At 39.1% G+C, this 22,477-nt stretch overlaps 1 pseudogene; it reads right to left on the minus strand.

The window, feature by feature from the left end:
• Positions 1 to 9,385: 9,385 nt before the first annotated feature.
• On the minus strand, positions 9,386 to 21,568 carry LOC141665239 (uncharacterized; annotated as a pseudogene).
• Between the last annotated feature and the right edge of the window lie 909 nt (positions 21,569 to 22,477).

A 22,477-nucleotide genomic window follows, 5' to 3' on the forward strand; every position in this document is an offset into this window, starting at 1 on the left:
TTGTGATACTGTGCTTGGCAAATCATGAGATTTTTTCCAGTTAAGATTTCCTACCTGCAAGAAATATAATTAATATGGAACTTTAAATATTACCTGGAGGACGCGTCCTAGAGGGACAGACGTGTCCAATCAGCGAACTCTCCTGAAATTTGTTGAAAGTCTCCTGGCCCTCAGATGTTTTCATCAAAGCGCGTTCTAAGTGTTCGTGGGGATCTCCTCCGTGCTAAATCTCTTTCACAATATTCTTCCTGCACAAGTCCCAGAAATAATTAACGGAAAATACAACAAAACTAGTCGAGTGTTACCTCGTGGAATCGTCTTAACGGCGATGACTAGCTCATGGTAGTAATGCCTTCTTCTTGGAGTGTTCTCCTCCCGATCCTCCTCAGATTTGCTCCTGGTTAAGTCCTCTGAACTGAATAGTGTTCTCAAATATTCTAAATCAAATAGGATTCTTCAGTCTTCTTGTTGGAATAGGATTCCCCAATTTTCTATATCGAATAGGATTCTTCAATCTTCTAATTAGAATAGGGTACTCCAATCTTCAATACCAAATAGGTTTCTCCCAATCTTCTAAACCAAATAGGATTCTCCTAATCTTCTAAACCAAATAGGATTTTTTGGAAAAATTCGCAGCTACTGTTTTCCTCTATTTTCGGACTGCTCAACTTTTATTCTCGTAATCATATCATCTCTGAATTAAAGAGAATTCAACAAGCTTCGCGTAGACTGTAAGATCGTTCAAATCTGACTTACGGAACTCGAGATACGGCCCAAACAGTGTAAACAAATCGCTTAATCCATCAAATCCGAATTTTCCATCCAACTTCGTTCCTTCGTGGCTATGGCTGCAAACTTCAACCTCCATGGATGGATATCATCATCCCTGGATCTCCCTTGTGGCCCCGGATACCACACTCAAATCTCCTTCGACCCCCCTGCCGAAAACAGTTATTCCCGGGTCTCCATCGTGGCCGTTGTATACAACTCCTCCGTGGCTATCCCTCAATTCTTGCGTCAAAGAACCTTCATCGTGACGAGACATCTCTTCCTCCTGAGATTATGATCTTGATCAGCACCCCTCCTTCTAGCGCCAATTTGTTGACGGAGGAATTTGGTAACAACAAAATTTGAGGTTCGTAGCCGGAAACAAGATCTGTGACGGTGGTTCTTTGTCGAAAACGTGAACAGTACCCGGTGGATCCGATGAACAGTGTTCGTCGGGAAGTATGAACAGTTTTTGGTGGTGGAGATTATTGGGGGCTGAGATTTCTTAGGGTTAGTGGTGGCTCTTTAGGCTCTCGCTTCTGACCCCTTACAATTTGCCTACGTATCCCTATCTATAGGGAATCAAGCCCACGTAGTTCTTGGGGAACAAGAAACCTAACAGGCTTAGATTTCTTGTCCCGAGGCCCAATGGGAAACCCACTGGAAACCGTCTTCTACTAGCTTTAGGAATGTCCGCCGATGAGGCCCAATCACAAAGGCCCAAGCCTCGTCCGCGGCTTCGAGACTTCACGGATAAGGCATCTCCCTGGCCAAGGATAACCCTCCGCTATCAGCTGTTTCTCTAGTCCGTGGACGCAGGTATAGCCGTGGTTCATCTCAAATGTTGGACGCATCATTGCCCCCCGATAAGGAGCCCCTACCAGATTACATGACAAGTGATCTCAAGCTTTTGGGTGCAAAGTGCAGGATACTCCAAAGTCTCTCAACGAGGACACCCGTTGACTACAGAGACAGAGCTCCCAAAGCACACACCAGATTTCACCTCACATCCCCAATGAGGACACCCATTGACTACAGGAGGAGGCCTCCTTCACCAATGAGGGCGCACCTTGATTATGTAAGGCGTCAGCATTACTCTTCTTGTATGCATAAGGGCGCGCCTCCCCATACCTGTAGGGCGCGCCTTCTTCCTTCGTAATAAAATAAATGCCTTATCTTTTCCTTAATTTTAGGCACCAATATCCCAATTATGACCAATTGACCCCGGTTTTGACCCGAACAAGATTTATACCAAATTTTGGGCATAACATTTAACATAATGGATGAAATTTGTTTTTACTAAATTTCTTATACACGTTTGTTTTTGAGAAAAAAATTACGGGATGTAAAGTATAATTACCTCAAAATTTATATTAATAATTCTCTTTTTAGCTTTTGAATCATCTATAATTTAATTCAGGGATCAAATAATTTTTTTTAAAGATTGTTAATTATTGAAATAGAATGTTACCGAATTTATAGGAAATTAAGTAAAAATAAAATATTAATATATATAATAATTTAACAAAGAAAATTATTTTGACCACCCCATGAAAGTGCATAGCACATGCTGTCGTAAGAATAAATTGAAAGTGAATTATATGCATTTTGTTGACAGGATTGATCCTGAGTTTTTAGTTGAAAGATAGAGGATCTTTTTGAAGAAACAAAATGTTAAAAGAGTTTTATGGCAAGCTCTCTCCATTATATTGCGGTCAGAGAATTAATAACTAACTTATGTGAGAGATTCTTCCTGCAGATTGCAATCATATATTTAGGATTTATTGGAAATATAAATTGTTACTTTTCACTTCTTTCAAAGAAACACATTGTAAAGGACGAAAGAAACTTAAAAAGAGAAAAAGTATAAAAGAAAAAAGTACAAAATGTAATTTGCTTGTAACCGTTAAAAAATCGTATTCGTAGTTAGGGAAAAGAAAATTGTGTTCGTATTTAGGGAAATAAAAATTCATCTTCAAAATTGTTGACCATCTTACTCACAGGGTCGGTCATTTTTTTTAGTTGCGATAGCTTCTGCGTGATGTGGTGTTGAGACCTGTCAAAATGAGTCTCCATCTGAAAAATTGAATCGAAATTTATTAAATTGAGATTTGATTCAGAATCTGAATCATATAATTTAATAGTTATTAAATAATTATATTATAATGGTCCGAAATTTAACCGAATTAAAAATTTAACCAAAAATGATTTGAAATATTAGATCCGAAATTAAATTGGAACCGAACAAAACTGAATTATATATTATTTGAACCGAATATGATCATAAATAAAATTCATAATTAAAAATATTTTATGTTCGTGATAATATTACTATTTAATCAAAATATTATAAATCATATTATATTAAATAAAAAATACTAAAGTTAATAAATATATATATTTTTTAAGTCTTACAAAATGAAAAAAAAAGTTATAATCCGAAAATATCCGAACCGAATTTTATCCGATTTTTATTCAAATTTTATCAATTCTTAATCCGAATTAGACCCGAACCACATCGATCTGATCCGAATTACCTCAAATTATATCATATTCCGAAAATGAAATCTATCCAAAATTAATCAGATCCAAAATCAATCTAGTTATCTGATTTTCTGGTCCAGTGTTGATACACCCCAGTGAGAAATGCTCTTACGATTTATGATAAATAATGTAATGCGAGTCTCTTTTAAATTAAATAATCACAAGAGAACAATTTCTGTTTAGCTTACAAGTTAATAAAATCATCTATAAGGTTTGATAAGTAAAACTACGAAATAATAAGTTGGTATTTATAATAGACTTCGTTCTTGTATTAAATCGTTGATAAAATTTATTGTAGTAACTAGGATCGTTACAATAACGATTCTTATTTTTGGTTTTATATTATTATTATAATATTAAATTTAAATTTTATTTATATTATTTAAAGAAGAGAGAGAAAAAAAAATAATGATCGATATTTTTAGACCCCCATCAAGATTCACGTGGGTATTGCTTAACTGTTTTCAAGTGCCAATTCATGTAGGGCTCAAAAGGGATACATGCTTTCATAAAATTAAAAATTAATAACTATTTTTTTAAAATATTAATATATAAATATATATATTTTATAAAATATTCTCACATAAAAATGTCAAGTATCACTATAATATATTAGTAATTTTTTTATAATTTGAATCATATTTAATTTTATTTATAATTTTATGATCATAAATTGAAGACTACGTAGTTGAAATACTAATTTTTTAAAATTATATTTTAAAAAAATTTGAAACATCTATAAAAATGGCTAAAAAAATCTGAAGTTTAACCACCAACATAACATACTTATTTAAGTATACGATGGCCCCATATAAATTGAGCTCTTGATCAGCCGCCATTGATTGTTTAAATATTGTACATTGATTGTTTAAATATTGTACCAGTAGTTGTGTATCTCACTTTACAGGTGTTACGCCCAGATTCCTTCGGGAGTTTGAACAGGTCTCGGGTGCCTTGAAGGTTACTTCGGCTGATACCTGAAAGTGAAGAGAATGCGATGGTCTGTACCCCCGATTCACCTCCGGTGTGAGAATAAGAATCTGGTAGTAAGGGTGTGGTAATGATACAAGAAAAGTAGAGTGTATGCGAGAATGTGTGTGTTTTGTCTTACTTCACAAGGGTTTTTATACCCAATTCTGCCATGAATGTTCAGCCATTATCAATCATTAAGGAGGGAGTGAAAAGGGGGCGTTATGTCCCTTGTTCTTTCCAACGGTCTGCGAGCAGCGGGCCTTAACCTGAGCTTCCGTGGGCCTTCGTCTCGCGGGCCTGTAGGTCCTTCGGCCCAGTAGCTCAATCGCATATTGGGCCTTTGTTCGATGGGCCTTGGTGGGCCTATAACCAACATGTCCTTGTCCTTCGGCTGGGCCTTCGGGCTGGCCGACGGACACCGGTCTCGGCCCATATTGGGGTGAAGAAACCCTAGGGCGACCGCTTCAGTTCCGCCCCGATCTTCGGTCATACACGTGGCAAGCTTGTGGGAACTTGCAGTGCATTAACTCGACAGCTGTTGGCACGTCTTTCCATGGCCCAATCTCAGCCGTTTTAATCTGGGTCGTTTATTTTAAAAACCCCCAAACGTCGCCTTTACAAATTCATTTTAGGCGCCTGTATAAGCCCATTTGTGCATTTCCTTTTCTTTTCATCATTTTCAGTTTCTCCACACACAGCAACTAACTGCGGCGAGTTTTTCAATTACGGGCAACAACAACTCCATTTTCCAAGATCATCCCATCTCAATCCAAGAACACCTTCAAATCAGTAAGTCCCTTTTCTTTCTTTTCAGTTTCCTGGTGCATTTGCATGCAAGTTTCTGTGTTTTATGATGTTTGCATGTGGGCTCAATGGTTTTTGACGGGGTTTTGAGTTTATGGGGTTTTTCTGGGTTTTACGCATGCGTTGTTGTGTTTTTTGGAGTTTTTAACTTTCTGGGCATTTCTTGGTAGGAAATAGAAGTTTTTCTGGGTTCTCCGTGGGTTTAAAGATGGCATGCGAGGCGTTTTTTGGCCAAGAACTCTCTTCGGGGGGTCCTTAGCTTAAGAACACTCTTCGGGAGCCGACCTGGGGGCTGATGGGCGGTTCGGAGTTTAAAGATGGCAGGCGAAGGTTTTTCTGGGGGGCGAGTACGTCCTTCGGGAGACTTGCCCTTTAGAACAGTCTTCGGGAGCCGACTCCGGATCTTTTTCCTGTTCGCTCGGTTCTGGGACATGTACTCGGCCTTTGAATGTTTTTTATTTTTTCTTTGTCGTGTCCCGAGTACATGGACTAACGTCACTCTGTTTTCGAATACAGGGAGATAGATCGAGCGAATCGCCCCCCAGAGACTTGGGATCCAAGGTCGGGCTCTTTGGTGGGAACCTCTTCTATCCGCCCCGAGAGAACGGGTCGGGATCTTTATGGTTCGGTGGCGAATTACCCGGCGGCGAATAACCGGTCGGAATTGACGAAAGAGAGAATAGTCCAAATGTACTCGGACTTCTTCGTCCCTCGGAATTTCTTTTGGCTCTACGCCCCTAAGGAGCACGAACGGATTTATGACACACCTAGAGTGCCCGAAGGGTTCGGTGGTTGTGCCGTCGGGATCTCGAAGGCGGCCTTCAAATGTGGCTTCAGAGTGCCGATTCTGAAGATGGTGAAGTACCTCTTCAGACAGATGGGGATTGCCCTGGGGCAGATGGATCCCAACGGGTTCATCCACATCAATTGCTTCCAGAACAGGTGCCTTCATGCCGGAGTCCGCCCAACTCCGAGGCTGTTCTGGTGGCATTATGACTTCCGAAAGAACCCGAAGAGCTCGGGTTTTTATACTATTGCTCGTCGGGCTGGCCAAGCAGATTGGACGACCACCAACTCCAGCAACAAGCAGACCCATACTCACTGGTGTTTTGTAAGTGGTCGGAAATTGGCTCCGTTGGGCGTCTGGCGGGACGTGAACCCTTCGCTGCTCCTCGCTCCGAGTCTAACAGAGAGGGAGAAGAAGGACTACGCGGCCCTGGTAGACGTCAACGTGAGCAAGTTGATTCCCGAGGAGTTTCAGGATAGAGATTGGCTCCTCAGCTTGTGGGGTGGGGGTAACAAAACTTCCTCCTTCATTCTTTCATTATTTATTTTGTTCCACCGCCTATATGATTTATCTTCTTTATGCATTCTGTCATACCTGCTCGTGTTGACTTGTCTAAATGTTTCTAAATGTTTATATTTTAGTGTCTTTAAGAGAGGCCCTGAAAGAGAGGAAGAAGGCCAGGGCGGCCGAAAAGAGGGCCGCAGAAGAGGCGGCGAAGAAGAAGGCTGTCGATGGAGGGTCCACGCTGAATCTTTCCGAGGAGACGGAGGATAGATCGGAGGAGGAGAGGGTCACGCCGCTCCGTCAGGCTCCGACGGCCTCTGATAGGGACGAGGACGAGCCGGTGGTGGTGAGGGAAGGGAACTCTTCCAAGAGGACCCGTGGCCGGGAAGGGGTCGTTCACTCCTATCTCCCTGGATGGGGTGTGCTGACATCCGACCACACTGTCTACCCGGAGAGGCAGTCTACGAAGGAGGTTACTTCGGATATGTGCCACGACCTCCAGCTCCCGGCCGATCTGCCGGCCTTTGCTTCGGCTTCTCCGACCGAGGCTTGCACTGAGCTTCTGTCCTTTTTGTCCCTGATATGTTTTTAAGTTTTCATTTTTCCTTTCGCTCATCCTTTTCTTCATCACCTTTTCTAATGCTTTTGCCTGTCTTTTTTGCAGGATGCTCCCTGGGCCGCAGCTGTGGAGGATAAAGTTAGGGACATGGAGACTCAAATGGCTGAGGTGAAGGAGTTGGAGAGGAGGGCCACGGTGGCCGAGGAGGAATTGGTAAGGGTGAAAGCCCAGAACGAGGTCCTGGAAGGCGAGGCCACCGTGCTGAAGGGGGATAAGTCCCGGCTGGAGATGGAATTAGAGAAGGCGAACCGGAGGATCTCCCACCGGAACGTCCAGCTGAAGAGGTCCTGAAAGGAGCTTCGGAAGAAGCAGAAGCAGCTGGACCGGACGGAGGAGCGCTGCTTTCAGTTTGGCGTTGACTATGTCCTGGAAAAGGCCCATGGCCTGAACTGGGATTATAAGCAGTTGCTGGACGACAGCCTGGAGGATCTTATCGGCCGGCCAGCAGTTGAAGTCCCTCCTGTCTCCTCCGTCAAAGACGAAGAGCTCTCGGATGAAGACCCTCATGCCTAAGCCTTCAGCACTGAGGTGCTTGATATGACGGAAGATGATCTTGTTGCGAAGTTTGCCGTTGGTGTTTCCATGGTCATACCCAACTCTTGTAGCGGCATTATTCGTTCATCTTTTTGACTTATATTTTTATTTTTTGTAATTGGTACTCCTGCCTTCGAGCTTTTATAATTTAACTAGCCTTCGGGGTTTTATATTTTAATGCATCTTTCATCTTTTGTCAGCATTGTCTCTTTTATTTAATAATTGTATCTTCGGCTTCATTCGCCTTAACAATTAAAACGAATCTCCTCTTTGACATTGCTGATGCCTTAACGATTTTAATAAAATAAATTGTATCTTCGACTTCATTCGCCTTAACAATTTTATCGAAATAAATTGTATTTTCGGCTTCATTCGCCTTAACAATTTTAACGAAATAAATTGTATTTTCAGCTTCATTCGCCTTAACAATTTCAATGAACTGAATTGTATTTTCGGCTTCATTCGCCTTAACAATTTCAATGAAATAAATCGCATCATCGGCATATTCATTTTCCTTAACGATCTCGATAAAATGAATTGTATCTTCGGCTTTATTTGCCTTAACAATTTTAATGAAATAAATCGCATCATCGGCATATTCATTCGCCTTAACGATCTTGATAAAATGAATTGTATCTTCGGCTTTATTTGCCTTAACAATTTTAATGAAATGAATCGCTGCCTTACTACCCCCTATGACCCCAAGGGTTAAAGGCCGAAGGTGACTTCAGGCTGTTAATTCTTCTACTGCATTTGGGCGAAGGAACAGGGATGTTGATCGTTCAGTGATTGCCCCTAGGTCAGCATGTCATTGTTCGTTCGGTCAATAAGAGGTCTTCTTCGGGATCGCCCCTAGACCAGGTTTTCGTCTTTTTAAGAACTCATGATTGAGGCTGAAGGACCATGTTCCTCTTTTAGATTGCCCCTAGACAGGGTTTTCTTTGGACTTTTTAATACCACGCAAACAAGGGAAAGACGAATGATAGGGCGTTATTCTAGGATTGCCCCTTAAGGCCCTTAATTCGTGTTTACCATGTGCAAGTTAAATCATAATAGTGTAGTGAAGGATGTTTGAATTTTGGGTGATTGCCCCTTAAGTTACATGCTTCATTAGTAAATTAGACAAGGGCGGCGGCCGCAGGGTTTATCTTCTTCGGGATCGCCCTCAGATAACACTCATGCGACCACGGCTTTGGTAAATAAAGAAATGTGACAGGAAATGCATCTTTATTTATAATTGGATTGCTTACATTCTTCATATAGAATTCAAATACAAACTTTAAAGAAATTTCTTACTGATAAAATTTTTGAAGGCGACTGGCGTGCCAAGTGTTTTTTATTGCTTCGCCCGACAACGTCTCAAGCTTGTACGTTCCGGGGCGAACGACCTCGATCACCTTATAGGGCCCTTCCCAGTTAGGCTGAAGCTTTCCTTGTTTGGCCAACATAGATGCGGCCAACTCCCTTAGGACTAGGTCTCCGACTCCGAAAGACCTTTTCTTCATATTGGAGTCATAGTGTTGTGCCGCTTGAAGTAAATACCTCATGTTCTTTTGGTGGGTGGCTTCCCTTTCCTCCTCCAATAAGTCTACGTTTGCCCTCAGCCCGAAGCTATTAGTTTCCACATTGTAGGTCTCAGTTCGGTATGATTCCAGGCCCACTTCGACAGGAACTAGGGCTTCGGTTCCATAGGCCATTCTGAAGGGAGTTTCTCCTGTTGATGTCCCAGGGGTCGTTCGGTAAGCCCATAAGATCCAAGGGAGTTCTTCCGCCCATCTTCTTTTGGCCTCGCTCAGCCTCTTTTTTATTCCTCGAAATATCACTTTGTTTGCCACTTCGATTGCCCCATTTCCTTACGGGTGGGCGACTGAGCTAAATTTTTGTTCGATTCCGAAGTGGTGCAGAAATTTGCGGAACTTGTTCCCAATAAACTGAGTTCCATTAACTGAGATGCAGGTTTTTTGCGTGCCAAATCGGAGAATGACCTGTTCCAGGAAGAACTTTTTTGCGGCTTCTTCGGTTATGGATGACAAAGGACGGGCTTCGACCCACTTGGTCATGTAGTCGATGGAGATTATGCAGTACTTTGTTTGCTTCGTGCTAGTTGGGAGTATGCCGACTATGTCCACAGCCCATACGGCAAATGGAATAGGACTTAGTATAGAGGTCATTTCTTCTGGGGCTGTTTCGGGACAGTGGCAAACAGCGGGCACTGTACACACCTTTTTGCATAGTCGCTGGCGTCGGCTTTCAAAGTGGGCCAGAAGAATCCCTGTCGGAGAATCTTAAAGGCGAGTGACCGACAAGCTAAGTGCTCGCCGCAAATTCCTTCGTGCACTGCCTCTAGAGCATGTCGTTGTTCTTCGGTGTTCAAACATCGCAGAAGGGGCTGACTGACTGACCGTCGGTACATCCGCCCGTTAATGATTGTGTAGTTCGATGCTCTGTATTTAATTTTCAGCGCTTCCTTTCAGTCTGGGGTAGAATGCCTTTCTACAGAAAGTTCCTGAGGGGGGTCATCCAGTCGCTCCCCTGGTGAATTTCAAGACATTCTTTCTTCTCGATCGAAGGCATCTTAGCTTCGGTGAGGTAAATAGAACCAGTTAAGTTCTGTGTCTCGGTCGAAGCTAGCCTGGAAAGGGCGTCCGCCCTAGAATTGTTCTCTCTGCCAATTTGACTTAGTTCAAAGGTTTCAAATGATAAAGAAGCATCTCGTACCTTGGCGGCATAGGCTTTCGTTCGGGGATCCCTTTGCTCATATTCCCCCGTGAAGTGTTTCACAACCAGCATGGAGTCGCTGAAGGCCCTTAGGTGCTTTGCCTCAAGGCTTCGGGTGTAACACCCCACTTAAACAAGTAGATGCTACACAAGCTAAGTCTTATTTATTAATGAAAGCAAAAAAATCTAAACATAATTTATTAAACTAATAAAAGTTCAAAATCTTCAAAATTAAGTTCTCTAACAAGATCCCAAATAATATGGAATAAAACATGTCCTTGACTTCATTTTCAACTAGATAACAAGCTAAAATCTGGGCAGCACTCATCACACCCCCGCTTTACCCCCGGCTACCTGTGGAAAGAAATAAATACGAGTGAGCCAAATGCCCAGTACGAATATATCAATAAAAGGTAAAGCAAAAGAATATATTTGATTTTAAAAATTAGCCAAGAAGATGAGTAATATGACAGTAATTATTTAGAATCAAGGAACAAACTAATCCAAACAAAATCAAAGAAATGGCTGAGAACAAGTAAGGTGGGTACTAATAAGGGCATCTTATAAAACCTCTGCTTGCTAGTAAACAACAAGCAAAGCACAGTGCAAACAGTTCCTTCTCCGGTTATCCACAAGAAGGATAAAATGAAATGTATAAAACATTTTCCAAACAAACAAAATGATCATGATCTTAATCATGCCTCATACCCCAGAGACATGCTCGTATACTCATAGCACTTATACGAGTTAGTGCCGAGAGCATCGAAGACTGCAAAAACTCCATGTGTCTCGTCTGTGATTTACCCACACAGATAAGTTTAAGAGCCCTAACAAATAGGTTACAAAGTTGTTTTCCAAGTAGTCAGAATGAGATGGATCCAATAAATAAACAAAGAGTCAGCTATAATCTCAAGGAAAATATATGACGGAGGGGTATACAAGGTGTAGCAAAAAGTCACAGTTTATAGAAATATAACTGAGGAGTATAATGGAAAATGTATAGAATTTAATAAAAAGAAAGGGAATAGATATCCGTACCTGAAATCAATCTAGAATATTTAATAATGCTGACACAACTCCAATTCAACCTCCAAATCAATCTATAATAAAAAAAATATATTTATAAATAGATGCTCACTATATTTCTAAATGCTTAGCAATATAAAAATATAATTATATATGTATGCTCACTGTTGTGACAATGACTACATATTAATAATACTTAATTTAACATGTAAAGTAATAACTAAATAACAATTTCATATATTTGTAAATTTTGTAACAGTGACAATAAAGTATAAGAATTTTAACGTAACACTAAAATGCTCTTATTACTTTTAAGGAAAATGCAACATAATAATAATAATTATTACAACAATAAATATATGACTAACCTAATTATTTAATAATAAAAATTCTATAAATCTTAATTAATAATTGAGATTCTCATGTACTTTAACACATGCATAATTATAATTAAACTAATGCCTCATATTTCATCAGTTAATATAATTATTTAACACCAATTTATTTTTACACAATTTCCTTATAACTTAAGTGATAAAATAAAATTATAATTAATCATATACTAGAATGATACTCAATTAATCATGATATCATTAATTTATCAAAATTTATACTATTAAAACTCACCTACTTAATATGAATAAATAATTTATAAAAAGAAGTACATATTCATATTGTTACAAATTTGATGAAATCATAAGTATTGATTCAAATAATTAAATTATGACTTACTTTGTACATTTAAAATAGAAACTTAAAATTTTATTTTTTATTTTTACATTCAAAATCTATGTTACACGTAAACAAATGATAACTTAGTAACAATATACACACCCATCAAATCAAATATATCACTTAATCTCAATAAGGAACAAATGGCCAAATTTATAAAAATAGATCATGTTATTAGCAACACATGTGATCAACACACCTTCTCACCATAATTATATTATGTACTCATAAAACATTCAAAACTAACTAAAATACACTAAAACTACACATAAATTATAAACATGAGGATGATAACAACTAAATAATCTGGTACATGCTAAAATAAATATAATAATAAATATGAAAAGTTAACTATTTATACATGTCTAAATATAAATAAAAATAAAGAGTAGTTGCACACCTTTATATATATAGTCAGAACTAAATGTATGGACTGGATATTGAATAACATGCACACAGCTAAACTGCCAAACCCAACACCTTTGATAAGAATCCAGAGATAAATTGACCGATTAATCTCCCCAGACAAGATGATAGATTATCCTGCTATGCTAGACCAAAATCTCGTGGTATCCACTCTTGATTTTCAACCCGTCTTAAGCTATGTATAAGTGTATGTTGTTCTACAGCTAATATAGATCATTTTTATTTGTGGAGTTATATGACATAAGTTGTGTACATGACATTAGGGTGCAAATCTATTTATATAACAAGTGACTCCACGACTTATAACTAATGCCCACTAGTTTCTCCACGTCCAGGTAAAATAACGTCTTATCCAACTTATCATGTAACTTTCAAATTTTAAAAACTAACAGATATCTTAAAAATTCAAATTGTAGATAAACAATTATCTAAGTTAAATAATATCCATATTTCAAAATTCAAAACTTTACTAATAAAATATCTACTAATTAATGCACCAAATAATGCACCAAATAAAATATGGGGTATTATATTCTCCCCCCTTAAAATAATTTCGTCCTCGAAATTCTAGTGATGTACCTGATTCGAAGAGGTATGGATATCTTGCACAAACTGAATCCTCAGTTTCCCAAGTAGCTTCTCGAACATCATGATTTTTCCATAAAACTTTAACAAAAGGGATTGTGTTCCTGCGCAATACTCTCTCCTCCCTTGCCAGTATAGCTTCAGCTTCTTCTTCACAAGACAAATCTTCACGAAATGCGTCTAAGGGATACTGAACAACATGATTAGGATGATATACATACTTCCTCAGAACTGATGCATGAAACACATTGTGCACCCGTGACAATTATGGCGGTAAAGCGACTCTATATGCCACAACTCCAACCCTCTCAAGAATCTCAAAAGGTCTTATATACCTCGGACTTAGCTTACCCTTCTTACCAAATTGTTGAATGCCTCTCTGAGGAGATACCTTAAGGAAGACCTTGTCTCCTGCTTTAAATTCATATTCTCGCCTACCCTTATCAGCATAACTCTTCTGCCTAGATCGAGCTTCTTCAAGTCTTTCTCGAGCAACTGCTACCTTATCTATAGTGACTTGGACTAGATCGGGACCTTCTAAAAGCTTCTCTCCTACTTCATTCCAACAAATAGGTGTTCTACACTTGCGCCCATATAGTGCCTCAAAAGGAGCCATACCAATGCTGCGCTGCCAACTGTTATTATAAGCAAATTCAACCAAAGGCAAATAGTCATCCCAATTTTCATACCACTCTAATGCACATGCTCGCAACATGTCCTCCAAGGTCTGAATTGTCCTCTCTGACTGCCCATCCGACTGTGGATGAAAAGCTGTGCTATAGTTCAACTTGGTGCCCCATGCCTTTTGAAATCCTTTCCAAAATCTTGAAGTGAATCTGGGATCTCTGTCGGACACGATCGAAACTGGAATCCCGTGTAGTCTAACAATCTCATTCCTGTATAATAGCGCTAAGCTCTCCAAGTTCATGTTCTCATGGATTGCCAAAAAGTGAGCAGATTTAGTGAGTTTGTCTACAATCACCCATATCGCATCATGTTTCTTAAAAGTATTAGGCAGTCCTATGACAAAATCTATGCAAATATTCTCCCACTTCCAAGTAGGTAACTCCAATGGTTGTAATAAGCCACTTGGCCTCTGGTGCTCAATCTTCACCTGTTGACAAGTCAAACACTTCGAAACAAAATCGGCAATATCTCGTTTCATGCCACTCCACCAAAAGTGTTCCTTTAAATCTCGATACATCTTTGTCTCACCTGGATGAATAGAAAATGGTGATCTATGAGCCTCTTCCATCAATTCCTCCCTGAGTTCCTTGTTAGCAGGCACACATAGACGATTATACATCCATAGAATGCCATGATCATCAAAATGAAGTCCTGGTTGCTTTTCAGGATCAATATTCTGGACAAAAGACCACAATTCTCCATCTCCATCCTGAGCTGCCTTAATCCTAGTGATAAGACTAGGCTCGACATGCAAACTTGCTACCATACCAACTGTATTCTGATGATAAAACTCCAAACCAAATTTCTCAATCTCACGTTGAAGAGGTTGTTGTTGCATCACCAAAGCGGCCAAATTTCCAAAATCTTTCCTGCTTAAAGCATCTGCAACCTTATTAGCCTTGCCGGGATGATACTGAATGCTCACATCATAGTCTTTCAATAATTCAATCCATCGTCTTTGCCTCATATTAAGCTCCTTCTGCGTGAATATGTACTTCAAACTCTTGTGGTCAGTAAAGATCTCACACTTATCACCATACAAATAGTGTCTCCATATCTTCAATGCAAAAATGACGGCTGCAAGCTCTAAGTCATGTGTCGGATAATTCACCTCGTGAGGCTTTAATTGTCTTGAAGCGTAGGCAATCACCTTTCCATGTTGCATCAATACACAGCCAAGTCCCTTCTTCGAAGCATCGCTATAAATCACATAGCCTCCCAATCCTGATGGTAGTGTCAATACTAGTGATGTCACAAGTCTCTTCTTCAATTCTTGAAAACTAGTCTCACACTCATTGGTCCATATGAACTTGTTGCTTTTTCGAGTCAACTGTGTCAATGGCATCGCAATTGTCGAAAAGCCTTCTACAAATCGGCGATAGTAGCCCGCGAGTCCCAAGAAACTCCTCACTTCCGTCGCAGTGCTAGGTCTTGGCTAATTGGTAATAGCCTCAACCTTGGCCGGATCCACCCTGATTCCATCTGCTGATACAATATGTCCCAAAAATGCAACTTGATCAAGCCAAAATTCACACTTCTTGTATTTTGCATACAATTTGTTATTCCGTAGTGTTTCCAACACAATTCGAAGATGCTCTTCATATTCCTCCCTTGACTTTGAATACACCAATATATCATCAATAAACACAATCACAAACTTGTCCATAAAATCCTTGAATACCCTGTTCATTAGGTCCATGAAAACTGCAGGTGCATTTGTCAATCCAAAAGACATAACAAGAAACTCGTAGTGTCCGTAACGAGTCCTGAATGCTGTCTTCGGAATATCACGTGCCTTCACTCTTAGTTGATGGTAACCTGACCGTAGATCAATCTTCGAAAAGTATTTTGCTCCTTGAAGCTGATCAAATAAGTCATCGATCCTTGGTAATGGATATCTATTCTTCACTGTGATTCGGTTCAACTCTCGATAATCAATACAGAGTCTCATCGAACCATCCTTCTTCTTCACAAATAGAACTGGTGCTCCCCAAGGCGAAACACTGGGTCTAATAAAACCCTTATCAAGTAACTCCTCCAGCTGTTCTTTCAGCTCTTGTAGCTCTAACGGAGCCATTCTATAAGGTGCCTTAGAAATAGGTTGTGCATCTGGTAACAAATCGATAGAAAATTCCACCTCTCTTTCTGGAGGAAGACCCTCCAAATCGTCGGGAAATACATCTGAAAACTCACGAACAACAAGAACATCTTCTAAGTCTGGCTGCACCTTGGACGTGTCAATCACATGAGCCAAAAATCCTTCACATCCATGAGCAATCATTTTCTTAGCCTTGATGGCCGAAATGAATTTTCCACAACCACTAGGCTTAGAACCCTGAAACACGAACTCGGGCGAATTGGAGTCGCCAAAAATTATTCTTTTTCCTGGACAATCAATTGTAGCTTTGTGTCGCTCCAGCCAATCCATCCCCAGTATAATATCAAAGTCCCTCATCTGAATAGGTAAGAGATCTACAAGTAGTTCTCTATCGTCTACTCTAACTACACAATCAAGATATTGAGAATTCATAAGTATAGTTACACCCATAGGAGTGCCAACAGAAAAATCCGATATAAGTGCAGTGGATGCAATGTCTAAGTGTTTAGCATAAGATGTAGAGACAAATGAATGTGTAGCTCCAGTATCAAATAAGACTATAGCATTTCTATTACCGACAGAAAGTGATCCTGAAATGGTACCTGGAGTACTTGCAGCATCTTTTGCAGTGATGGAAAACACACGACCGGAAGTCTTCTGGTTGCTTTTCTCTCCCTGATCCTTACGATCCCAAGGCTTCTTTGGTGGCATCTGACAGTCTCGAATAGTGTGACCCTTCTTTCCACAATTGAAGCATGCTCTAGTAGCCCAATAGCAAGTGCTTCCTCCATGCATCTTTCCACAATGCTCACACTTAGATGCTTCCTTATTTCCAATTTGGTTGAAAGACCTTTTTTGCTCATTTCCTTGATTTCCATTCTTTTGCTGAAAATTCTGAGTATTATACCTCTGATCATTTGGTTTGAATCCACCCGAAGAACCACCATTTTTCTGAAATCCATGTCGACGCTCGGAAAAGTCATCTTCTCTTTTTCTTTTCTGATTTTGCATGTCTCGTTTCTTGAGAAAGTCAGCCTGATGAAGCTCTTGATCTCTGGCACTGTCAACCAAGGTGTCCATAGATGTATAGCGGTTTGAGATGATACGGTTGCGGATGGAATTCTTCAATGCCCACTTAAACTTCATGATTTTATCCGCTTCTGACCCAGCCACAGATCTTGCATAACCAGCTAACCTCTGAAATCTGACTTGAAAGCCTGCCACCGACTCATCATCTCTCTGAGTAATACTCTGATACTCCCTTACATATTCCTCACGTATGCTGGCTGGAAAATACCTCTGGTCAAACTGAGTTTTGAATATCTGCCAAGTGAGAGTATTTTCATAGCCAGGTGCATGCAACGCTACCACAGACTTCCACCAAGTATTAGCATCCCCCTCAAGATGATAAGTAGCAAATCGAGCCTTTTCCACCTCTGAACACTCCAAGACCCTGAAAATTTTCTCCATGTGATCTATCCAAACTTCAGCATCCATGGGAGTCTTTGCCTCCTTAAAACAATTGGGTCTTTGCTTCATAAAATGATTAAACATAGTTTGACCATCTCGATCTTGCCCGTTAGCAGTGGGATTCTGTCCACGTTGAACTTCCCGTAACAACTCCATAAAAGTACTCCTATCCATAACAATCTGCTGATTATCATTCCCCCCAGTATTTCGACTACTGCTACCTCTTGCCATCCTGCACAAAATTTTATGAGTGCACAGACACATATATCACAAAATCATATCCAAAATCTTAAATCTACCCGTATGGAGTCAACCCAAAACTCATAGGTCAAATCCTAAAGGACAGTCTACAGAAACTATAACCTAAGCTCTGATACTAACGTTGTAACACCCCACTTAAACAAGTAGATGCTACACAAGCTAAGTCTTATTTATTAATGAAAGCAAAACAAGCTAAACATAATTTATTAAACTAATAAAAGTTCAAAATCTTCAAAATTAAGTTCTCTAACAAGATCCCAAATAATATGGAATAAAACATGTCCTTGACTTTATTTTCAACTAGATAACAAGCTAAAATCTGGGCAGCACTCATCACACCCCCGCTTTACCCCCGACTACCTGTGGAAAGAAATAAATACGAGTGAGCCAAATGCCCAGTACGAATATATCAATAAAAGGTAAAGCAAAAGAATATATTTGATTTTAACAATTAGCCAAGAAGATGAGTAATATGACAGTAATTATTTAGAATCAAGGAACAAACTAATCCAAACAAAATCAAAGAAATGGATGAGAACAAGTAAGGTGGGTACTAATAAGGGCATCTTATAAAACCTCTGCTTGCTAGTAAACAACAAGCAAAGCACAGTGCAAACAGTTCCTTCTCCGGTTATCCACAAGAAGGATAAAATGAAATGTATAAAACATTTTCCAAACAAACAAAATGATCATGATCTTAATCATGCCTCATACCCCAGAGACATGCTCGTATACTCATAGCACTTATACGAGTTAGTGCCGAGAGCACCAAAGACTGCAAAAACTCCATGTGTCTCGTCTGTGATTTACCCACACAGATAAGTTTAAGAGCCCTAACAAATAGGTTACAAAGTTGTTTTCCAAGTAGTCAGAATGAGATGGATCCAATAAATAAACAAAGAGTCAGCTATAATCTCAAGGAAAATATATGATGGAGGGGTATACAAGGTGTAGCAAAAAGTCACAGTTTATAGAAATATAACTGAGGAGTATAATGGAAAATGTATAGAATTTAATAAAAAGAAAGGGAATAGATATCCGTACCTGAAATCAATCTAGAATATTTAATAATGCTGACACAACTCCAATTCAACCTCCAAATCAATCTATAATAAAAAAATATATTTATAAATAGATGCTCACTATCTTTCTAAATGCTTAGCAATATAAAAATATAATTATATATGTATGCTCAATGTTGTGACAATGACTACATATTAATAATACTTAATTAAATATGTAAAGTAATAACTAAATAGTTTATAAAAACAATTTCATATATTTGTAAATTTTGTAACAGTGACAATAAAGTATAAGAATTTTAACGTAACACTAAAATGCACTTATTACTTTTAAGGAAAATGCAACATAATAATAATAATTATTACAACAATAATTATATGACTAACCTAATTATTTAATAATAAAAATTCTATAAATCTTAATTAATAATTGAGATTCTCATGTACTTTAACACATGCATAATTATAATTAAACTAATGCCTCATATTTCATCAGTTAATATAATTATTTAACACCAATTTATTTTTACACAATTTCCTTATAACTTAAGTGATAAAATAAAATTATAATTAATCATATACTAGAATGATACTCAATTAATCATGATATCATTAATTTATCAAAATTTATATTATTAAAACTCACCTACTTAATATGAATAAATAATTTATAAAAAGAAGTACATATTCATATTGTTACAAATTTGATGAAATCATAGTATTGATTCAAATAATTAAATTATGACTTACTTTGTACATTTAAAATAGAAACTTAAAATTTTATTTTTTATTTTTACATTCAAAATCTATGTTACACGTAAACAAATGATAACTTAGTAACAATATACACACCCATCAAATCAAATATATCACTTAATCTCAATAAGGAACAAATGGCCAAATTTATAAAAATAGATCATGTTATTAGCAACACATGTAATCAACACACCTTCTCACCATAATTATATTATGTACTCATAAAACATTCAAAACTAACTAAAATGCACTGAAACTACACATAAATTATAAACATGAGGATGATAACAACTAACTAATCTGGTACATGCTAAAACAAATATAATAATAAATATGAAAAGTTAACTATTTATACATGTCTAAATATAAATAAAAATAAAGAGTAGTTGCACACCTTTATATATATAGTCAGAACTAAATGTATGGACTGGATATTGAATAACATGCACACAGCTAAACTGCCAAACCCAACACCTTTGATAAGAATCCAGAGATAAATTGACCGATTAATCTCCCCCAGACAAGATGATAGATTATCCTGCTATGCTAGACCACAACCTCTTGGTATCCACTCTTGATTTTCAACCCGTCTTAAGCTATGTATAAGTGTATGTTGTTCTACAACTAATATAGATCATTTTTATTTGTGGAGTTATATGACATAAGTTGTGTACATGACACTAGAGTGCAAATCTATTTATATAACAAGTGACTCCACGACTTATAACTAATGCCCACTAGTTTCTCCACGTCCAGGTAAAATAACTTCTTATCCAACTTATCATGTAACTTTCAAAATTTAAAAACTAACAGATATCTTAAAAATTCAAATTGTAGATAAACACTTATCTAAGTTAAATAATATCCATATTTCAAAATTCAAAACTTTACTAATAAAATATCTACTAATTAATGCACCAAATAATGCACCAAATAAAATATGGGGTATTATATCGGGCCAGCTCCATTCCTGCGAGGAGTGCCTCGTATTTGGATTCATTATTTGTCAAAGGAAAGTCGAATCTTATGGCTTGGCATATCTCGAATCCTTCGGGGCTTTAAAGGATTAAGCCGGCCCCATACTTTTTTCTGGCTACCGAACCATCTACAAAAAGTTTCCACTTCCCTGGGATCCGGATTAATTGTTCGTCGGGTGTAAGATCCTTCGGACCCGAGAATGTGCATTCAACCATGAAGTCGGCCAAAGCCTGAGCCTTAATTGTCGTTCGGGGAACGTACTCGAGATCAAACTCCCCGAGTTTGATGGACCATGCTACGATTCTTCCAGAGGCTTCGGGCCTTGTTAAAATCTTCTTCAGAGGTTGGATGATAACAACTTGGATCGTCCGGTGTTGGAAATAATGTTACAATTTTCGGGAAGCCATAACCAACCCATATGCGAATTTTTCGGCATTGGGGTACCTTGTCTCTGCATCCTTGAGGACATGGGACACGTAGAACACGGGATGCTGATTGCCCTCATAGTTTTTCACAAGTACTGCCCCCAGAGTTCTGTCGGACATGGCTAGATAAAGCTGAAGGGTTTCTTTCGGATCGGGCCTCATCAAGAGTAGCGTCTTTGTAAGATATTCTTTTACTTCTTCAAATCCCTTTTGACATTCAGGCCTCCACTCAAAATTCTTTGACCTTTTGAGCACGGCGAAGAAGGGGAGTGCCTTCTCGGCTGACCGGGAAATGAAACGCCGAAGGGCGGCGAGCCGGCCTGTCAATTTCTGGATGTCTCTGATGCATCTGGGAGGTTCCATATTAATAACTGCCTCGATCTTCTCTGGGTTCACCTCTATTCCCCGGGCACTGACCATGTAGCCAAGAAACTTGCCACTAGAGACTCCGAAGGTACATTTGTTCGGATTGATTCTCATGTTGTTCTTTCGGAGCATTTCGAAGCACTCTTTTAAGTCTTCGGCATGATCTTGGAACAGTGATTTTACAATCATATCATCCACATATGCTTCTATATTCCTTCCGATATGCTCTTTAAAAACTTTGTTCACCATTCGCTGGAATGTAGCTCCAACATTCTTTAGTCCGAAGGGCATTTTAATATAAGCATAAGTCCCCTTCGGAGTTATGAACGCTGTCTTGGGCATATCCTTATCATTCATAGCAATTTGATGATAACCAGAAAAAGCATCCAAAAAACTAAGTACCTCATATCCTGCTGTGGCGTCTATCAGTTGGTCGATGCTAGGCAATGGGTAGTGATCCTTCGGACATGCTTTATTGAGGTCCATGTAATCCACGCACATCCTCCATTTCCCATTTCACTTCTTGACAACCACTACATTGGCTAGCCAGCCGGGATACTCAATTTCCTCGATAAATTTGGCTTCCAACAATTTTTCCACTTCGGCCTCTATGACCTTCTGTCGTTCGACTGCAAATGTCCTCTTCTTCTGCTTTACCGGCTTGGCCTCGGGCTGCACATTCAAGCAGTGCTTTGCCGTCTTGGGATCCAATCCGGGCATGTCTTCCGGTCCCCAGGCGAACACATCATGGTATTGCCGAATGACAGCTATTACCTTCGTCTTCAGATCCACCCCATGTTTTTTCCAATCCGAACTATCTTTCCCGAATGGCCCGCGTATAATTCCACTTCTTCGGTCTCCGCGGCGGGTTCGGCGATCGGGCTCGAGAGATCGGCCCCGAATTTCTCCAACTCAATGTTCAATGTTTCCAGGCTTTCGCTGGGTTCGGACTCTACCCGCTTCCTCTTCCCGGTTCCGTCCGGTCCTTCATATTCCTGATCCTTCTCAAGGTCTTCGAGCATTATGATTCGGGCGGTTTTCTGATCGCCCCTCATTTCTCCTACCCCTTTTCAATGGGGAACTTGAGTTTAAGGTGAGGTATAGACTCCACTGCTTCAAAGGTTGATAAGAAGGGCCTGCCAAATATTGCATTGTACGGGCTTTCGATCCGAACTATATAGAACTTCACCAGCTTTTCGACGGTATACGGCAACTTGCCTAGGAGGACCGGTAGAGTAATCATTCCTTCGAACTGAATGGGATGCCCTCCGATGGCATAAAGGGGAGCCTCGTTGCAGGGCTCTAGTTGCTCTCCAGCCAAGTTCATTTTACAGTAGGTTTTATGGAAAAGTATGTTGGCTGAGCTACCTGTATCCACCATCACTTTCCATATCT

Source organism: Apium graveolens, chromosome 6, assembly GCF_009905375.1.
Source record: "Apium graveolens cultivar Ventura chromosome 6, ASM990537v1, whole genome shotgun sequence".
NCBI lineage: Eukaryota > Viridiplantae > Streptophyta > Magnoliopsida > Apiales > Apiaceae > Apium > Apium graveolens.